Raw genomic sequence first — 7,893 nt, forward strand, 5'->3', positions numbered from 1 at the left:
GTGTCAAGTCTCTTTTTGCCTCTGCCTTTCTTCTCTGCCTTGGGTTCTATTATGCAGGCAGACGGGGCCGTGTTTGGGGAGGACGGCCGCCAGGGAGCCCTGAGTCACTGCATGTCAGCTCTGGGGACTGCAGGTGGCAGCATGGTCTCGCCCTAGACCCTTGGCCATTCCTGGGGCCATGGCATTGGGTCCACTGACTGGAGGGCCCACTAGAATCAAATGATTGGGCTGGGAAAGGAGCAGTTTCCCAACATGGAGGGATTGCGATGATCCTGAAGAGACAAAGGTAACAGAGCAATAGCACTGAAGCTTGAGGCATTCCTAGGAAGACAGATTCAGAGCTGGAGACCAGGACTGATCCTGTAGGAGGGAGGACGCTGGCACTTCTAAAGCAACCACAGGCCCAGGAGGTTGGGCCTGGCGAGCTGCTACAAGGACCACCCCTGCCACAAGAACAGCAAGTGGTTACACCTGCAGACTCTGAACATCGTCAATAGTAAGCAGATGTTTATGGAGGACCTACTAAATGTCAGGCGCTGTGCAGACCTGGGACAGGGGGAGTGGTCACCCGTCAGCAAATCACACACAATCCTTGCCCTCATGTGGCCCTCCATTGACTGGAAGCCCATGGTCCATTGAATGGCCCCCACTGAGCCTCACTTCCCAGCAGGCTTTGGTGCCAGGATGACTAGGTAGGCGGCGGATGGCTACCATCCCAATAGCTAACATTCCTGGAACTGATGGCCTCTTTCCATCCTGGCAACAGGGCTATGGTGTAGATTTTAGGATTTAGAGGGGGAAATAGGCCCTAACTTAAGGAGAGAGGAGGGGAGGAGAGAAAGAAAGAAGGAAGGAGGGAAGGAGGGAAGGGAGGAAAGGAAAGAAGGAAGGAAGGAAGGAAGGAAGGAAGGGAGGAAGGAAGGAAGGAAGGAAGGAAGGAAAGAGAAAGAAAGAAAGTAAGGAAAGAAAGAAAGAAAGAAAAGGAGAGGAAGGAAGGAAGGAAGAGAGAGAGGGAGGAAGGGAGGGAGGGAGGGAGGAAAAGAAAGTTCACAAAATTAAAGGAAATGATGAACAGCCCGGCTTTGGGATGGACTGGGACAGGACCCACCTGGCCATGGCTAGGCATCGACACCCTATCCAGAGGGCGGGGCTCCTCTGCTCAGCACCAGCTACTTCAGTCCCTGTGACGTCTGACTGGCCCTGCATGGGCCAGCGCCCACCCCTGTGATCGGGAGCAGGTTCTGTGATTGGTGATTCTGCCATGTGGAGTTGAGGAGAGGTAGGTCACCCAAAGGAGGGGTGAAAAGGAGAAAAATATATTGGAGGTGTCAGAAACAGTAGCTCTGTTGTTGTTTTATCTCCGTTTTCCATTACCCAGGTGTTGTTTACCTCTGCTTTCAAGGTAAGAACACAGAGGCTTAGAGAGGTTATATCTTGCTCAAGGTCACACTGACGGTTCGTGGCAGGACTTAAACCCAACGTGCTTGAGGCAGAGCCCACGCTCTTTATCTTTATACCCAGGATAGGTGAGTGGCAGGGGCACCTCACTCAGTCACAAATGGTAATTTCACAGAACGACACCATGATTAAGAGTTTGGGGCCCAGTGAGAAGGCAATTGCAATCACAGGCAGGACAGGAAAGACTAACTTACACCGAGGCAACAGCTAAGATGGAGGGGAGGTTGTGGATGACCAGAGAATGTGAAAAGAAATGTTAAGTAACTAAAATCTGTCACAAGTGATAACCGATAGGGTGAATGAAGGAAGGACAGGAACCTATGTTGACAGGTTTCTCGTGTGGGCACCTGGTGGATGGAGTCCTTCGCTGAATTACGGAACCTGGAAGGGGGAAGTGGTGGGGTTGGGAGTGGTAGAGAGATGGCTGTAGTTTGGGGCACCTTGTATTTGGAGATGCCTGGAGGACACCCAAGCGGAGATGTCCAGGAGCCTGTGGATAGGTGGGGGGGTGGGGGCACGGGAGAGGGTCATGGGTGTAGCTGGTCTCCCCAGGGCACTGTGTCCTGGGAGACTGACAAAGGCCCAAAGGTCAAGCCGGGGGATCTCAGCATTTCAGGACAGGTCAGGAAACATTCAAGGCTCTGCAACTTCGTGCGAAAATTTCGGGAAGGGTATCTCATTCATCACTGTGCCTCTCCCTGCCCTGCCGCCTCTCCCCACCTTGTCTTACCCGGGTAACTCAGCCTTAACATTTCAGCCGCCGTGACGTTTCTGAGCAGCCCTTGCCAGGCCTCCTGACCCTGCTTTATAACATTGCACATTTCTTCTGCATAATTACATTCTACTAATTTAATCCCACCAGTATTGCTTTCTCCTACTAGACCAGCAGCTCCGCGAAGGCAGGGGTCATGCCTGTCTTGCTCACTGTATCCCTGTGGGAAGTGGAGAACATCGCCCTCCCGGCCCTTTTCCTTGCTTTCACCAGCCCCAGCTCCCAAGGGGGCTGACTTACTCGGCCAGTTTCCAAGGCGCAGAGAGGGACACGGTCACAACGTATTCCAACTCACCTGCATTCCTGTGGCCCTTCTTCTGCATCCTTTACCTGTGCCACCAGGTCAGTGATACAACTTGGACCTTCTTGGGGGCCAGCAACTTCTCCTCTCCTATCTTTGCACACGAATACCAGGGCACTTGGAAGGGGCCCTCATTTGGTCCAGTAGCTCCTGGGAAGGCCCAGGGGAGCGTGAGGCTGAAAGAGGTACTCACCCCACCCCGACCCCAACGACCGCTCACAGAGAGGCCCGCCTTGGGGAAATCATGTCCTCCCTCAGCTAATAACAAACTGGCACTTTGGTTTCTCCTTTATTTTTATCCTCACAGCCAGGGAAATTTATGGAAAGAAAGGATGACTGGAGGGCAAGATTTGGCCGTTTCTGGGTTCTCTGGTCAAATTCCATCTCCTAGACCTCTCACCTCATTAAAGTCCTGCTCAGTGAGTGAAGGAAAGAAGGAAGGGGAAAATGCACAAACCAGAGCTGGCTTCTGTGCTACAGTCACAGACACTGATGAAGATTTGTCCTTGGGAGGACCTGTCTTAGGGCATTTGAATACGATGCAAAGACTGGGCTTCTGCTCTTGTATCTGTAAACTGTGCCAGACGATGATTATGCTACAACTCCCGGGCTTCATCCCAATGCATTGTCAAAAGCCCCTGTCAATTTACCAGCCAATAGTCATGTAAACGTCCATGATGACCAGCCAACAGTGGTGTAAACGTCCATGATGAGCCCAAGTCAGGAGGTCTGAAGGGCCTGTTTGGATATCCAGCATTTTCTCGGGCCATGAGTAGCCTTCAGATCTAATTTTAAAAACTCTCTGCTTGCACGCTGTATTCACAGCAACTCTACAAGCTGAGCATCACATCTTCTCCTTATCCTACAAAAAGATGACACTAGAGCTCAAAGAAACTCTGTAATTTAGCAGAGCACCCAGCACTAGTAATAATAATTAACATTAATTTGTAATAATAAATGGCATTGCCATTTATTGAAGACCTACTGTGTGCTGGGCACCCCATTCAGACTTTTACATATTTCCCTCATTTAATCCTGACAACTGTCCATTGAGGTTGGTGTCCTTATTTCACAAATGAGGAAATGACAAATCAGATGAAGTGACTCGATGAAGGTCACAAAGCTAATGAGAGGTGGGGTCAGGTTCCTAAGCCTGCTACGCTGACTCCGAAGCCCTTCTTTCTTTCGCTGAGCTATTTTCCTTCCAGGGGAGCAGAAGGTGCAGCAAGGACTCTGTGAGTAGCATTAGGCACCCAGACAGGCCTGACGGGATGCACTCTGAGAAGGAAAAAGCTGTGAGGTCTGACCCCCACGTGGCAGCTTCAGAAGTCATGGAGAAGAAAATGCCTCTCTTGTACTGTGCTCGCTGGGACGCTGGGGCAGGTCAGGTGCCATGTCTGGCTGGGCTGGGAAAGAAGCCCAGGAAGAAATTGGCCAGAGCCAGCACCTGGGCAGATGCTGGGAGGGAGGATAAGTGAGGAGGAGGCCGGGGCATCCCAATGAACCTTCGTCACTTGAGGCTGGCAGCAGGCCTGGCAAAGGCCTCTAGCTATGCAGAGGGAAGGAGAGCAGGTCCCATTAGCCCTGGGGGGCCTGAGTGGGCATCTCTAGGGATTCTTTCACATCAGGTGGGTGTGGGGAAGGGAGGAGGGAGTGCAAGACTGAAAGGGCATTGTTTTGAAAAGCAAATGTGACGCCCGGGCGGGAGTGGCTCGGCGTTGCAAGAGCAAAGTGTCAGCAGTTTGATTCCTTCGCCTCTCTCAAAAAAAAAAAAAAAGGAAGTGCCTGTGAAACTTTAAAACTTAAATGAGGCTTTCTATCTCCTTGGGGCTCCAAACCTTTAACTCGCAGGGTGGAGTCCTCCACCATGTGGCCCTGCTAACCTTGCCAGTGACTCCTGAATGTCCCTCCACCACAGGCTTTATGATCTAGTGTTTTTCCCTACTGGCCCCCAACTTTAGACCCACCTGGGGAGCTCCTAAAGCACATTACTGGTAGCTCATGAGTGCCAGCCTGTGAACCAAAATCTCGGTTCAATTCCCAGTCAGGGCAAATGCCCTGCCAACCAGGTCCCCAGTGGGGGTGTATGAAGGCAAAGTGTTTCTTTCTCTTTCTCCCTCCCTTCCCCAAAAAAAAAAAAAAAAAAAAAAAAAAAAACAAAACCCCCACAGGTAGGGAGGATAGCCTTCAATTTTATAAACTCCCCAGGTCATTCCTTTGTGTGCCTGAGGCTGAGGGCCCCTGCTGCCCAGCCTTTTCCCTCTGTCGTCAACCCTGGCAGTTCCTCTTTGTGAGCAGGCCTCAGCCTGGTCTCAGCCCAGTGTCTGCCTCCAAGGAAGCCTTTGTGTCCCCGGCCGGGAGTTCTCCCCAGGGGGTAAGGCAGTGTCTGCTGGTGCCTGTGCCCCACAGCGCACACCACCTGCTCAGTAAACGGGATGAAATGTTGAGCATTGAGTTAAAACCTTTCTCCCTCAGAATTTCCCTTAGTCCTTGATATTTCCTCCTTCCTAGTTAAAACCGACAACAGCTCCAGTCTTACCCATTTTTAAACTTTCCCCCTAGTGTCTATGGACACCGGCCTTGCATTAGCACTTCTGGATCCCTGTGGGTCCTCGCTGTCCTCCTGAGCAGGGAGCTGGTTCTCTGTTCCTGCAAACATTGTGTTTCCCCAAATAGCTCCTAGAAAAGGAGGCTCAGCTCCTCCACCAGATAGACCGTTTGCAAACATGGGCTCTGCACAGGCAGGCCCAAAGGCAAGTGAAGCGCCCTCTCTCTGGGAGATGTTTGAAGCGCCTCCACTTAAGTTCACAGGTTTAGTCAATACTCATCCATTTCCTCCTTGAGCCTTCCTGACAGGAAGGCAAAATTGAGCTCTTGTCAGAGAGGGTACTGGCTGCAGACTAGTTTCAAGAGACTGAGGGCGATGCTCAGGTAGGACGGGCAGAAGACGAAGGGGAGAAGCGGCCAACAGGCCTTTAATTGTCTTTGGAACAGCAAAGGGCCTCAAACTGGCCCGAACAACCCGAGGCAACTTCCGAAAGCAACTGTGGAGGAAGAAGCCTGGGTCTTTCTCCCCCTCCTTTGAATGGGTGCCTCGGAAGTGGGGGAAGCAGCCAGGAATCCACAGGGCATCCTTCTCCCGCCAACTGCCCAGGGCCTGCAGGGAAGCCAAGCTGTCAGCCTCCTGGGGCTTGGGAATGTGCCCCAGTAGAAGCAGAAGGAGGCTGCAGCACCCCCCCTCCCCAACCCCGCCATGGACAGGAGGTGCTGACACAAGTGCCCAGACCCGGGGGGCAGGGCTGGGGGAAGCTGTGGGGGGATCCAGGGCAGAGAGAGACGGCTGCTGCCAAGGCGCTGGGTGTGGACAACGAGTCTCTGTTGGATTGCTAGCTCCATTGACTTTCCCTCTCTGAGCACAGTTTCCCCACCTGAAAACGAGGGTTTTGTTGGACCAGGTGACAAAGGTCGCTTCTAGCCTTGCCTTCAGGGACAAGTGAGAAAACAGGGGAAGCAGGGAGGGGGTGAGAGAGAGAGAGAGAGAAGAGGAAAGTGCAGGAGAGGTTGTGACTCAAGAGAAAGACAGGAACGGAGCCCTTTCTCTGGGGGGATTTGGCGTGTCTGCAGGCAGCTCGTGGCTCCAGACTGGAGGCCCGACCCATAAAGGCGGGGGGCAGAAAGACTCCTCTACAACTTGATGACATCAGAGGAGAAACTGAGGCCCAAAGAGCTTTAAAAGACTCACACGAGGTCACACGGGTAGCAAGCAAGAGACCTTTGTTCACTATAGGGATGGAAGGTCAGTGAAACTTCCTGCGCCAGCTCTGATCATGACAAGGACAAGTGGGCAGCTTCCCACTGGGGAAAGACTCCATCACCGATGAGCACGTCTGCCACAGGCTTGGGAAGAGGCAGCAACAGCACGGGTACCACAGATTTGCTGTACGTACTGATTCATTTAGTGAATTGTTATGGAGACGCTACTTCATGCAGGGCACTGGTTCTTACCCTGGGGAATCATGCTAAATAAGACAAGCCCCTGCCCTCAGGAAGTTTCTATTCCAGAAGGGGAGACAGGCACTACAGATGTAAACAAACGACTAAATAGTATAACCTCATCTGGTACTGAGGAGTACGAGGCACAGAAAAGAGCGCCACGGGACTGAGAGTGACGGTGCAGGGAGGAGGAGGACATCAAAGGGGTCGGGGCGGTGGCCCGTAAGCAGAGGCCTAAATACTGAAGGAGGCAGCTCCGCAAGGGCTGGGAGAGGGGCGTCCAGGCGGAAGGAACAGCCGGTGCAAAGGCCCTGCGGAGAGACCAGCATCGAGGCTGCTTAGATGGCACGGAGGGCACCAGTGGAGGAGATGGGAGAGGTGAAGCCAGCTGTCTGCTTATGGGCTCATTCGGATATGTGACAGGTCTCCCAAACAGCCAGTCCAAAGTGACACCCTCAGTGCAAGCCCACCTCCCCAGACAAATGGGTGCCCCCCCCCCAAGTCTTCCCTTCTGTTCCCGTAAATGAGCAGCCATACAAGCTCAGACCAGCGGGCTACATACAACCCCAGCCCTGTTACCACCAGCTCTGGCCTGTGGCCTCCCTGCCTTTACCCTCATCCTCGACCAAAGCCCAAAATGCTCTCATCAAACCAATCCCACCATCACCTACTGCTCCAAAGCTCTCTTCTCCTCCTTTGGTCCTTCTTTTTGGGGGATCCCCAACCCACAAACTCAGAGGCCCACATTTATTATCTTTTTAAAGGAGACTCTTGAGTTGATCACAACCACATGGGCATTGAGTCCCAATTCAATTCACATTCCTCAGTTGTCCCCAAACGGACAGAGTTTCCAGTGTGGTTCTGGGGACTGGGCAATAATTATCTAGTGCCCTTGGCCCTGTGGCCAGGGTTCTTGTAAATAACCCTGCAAGGGAGGTATGGTTATCGTCCCACCTTGGACCAGAAAGGCTCAGCTTCTTATCATAAGTCCCCCAGCTGGTAGGTGGCTGAGCCAGGATTTGGAGTTAGGTCTCTCAGATGCCAAAGCCCAAACTCTTGCTCCTACATCAAACTTCCTCCTGAGCTCAGATGGGCAAAGGATGATGAGCTCAGGGAGAGTTGCTTTGACCTCAGTCTGGGTGTTTTCCTTTCATTCCAAATCAAAGCCTGCTCCCTGGGTTCCTTGGCACCACCTCAGCCTGGAAAGATAAGCAGTTTAGCACCTTCTGCCCATCCAGGCCTGAAGAGGTGAAGGCGTTCCAGTCCTTATGTAGTCTGGCTTTCAGTCCCCAGCCCTCCACCTGCCCCTCCTCATGCCCCCTAAGTTGCCAGGCTACTGGTCACCTTCTTGCCATAGGCAGTTGTAGCC

The sequence above is a fragment of the Pteronotus mesoamericanus genome, unplaced genomic scaffold, assembly GCF_021234165.1.
Source record: "Pteronotus mesoamericanus isolate MK-2021 breed Mesoamerican mustached bat unplaced genomic scaffold, CSHL_Meso_final contig_1141, whole genome shotgun sequence".
NCBI lineage: Eukaryota > Metazoa > Chordata > Mammalia > Chiroptera > Mormoopidae > Pteronotus > Pteronotus mesoamericanus.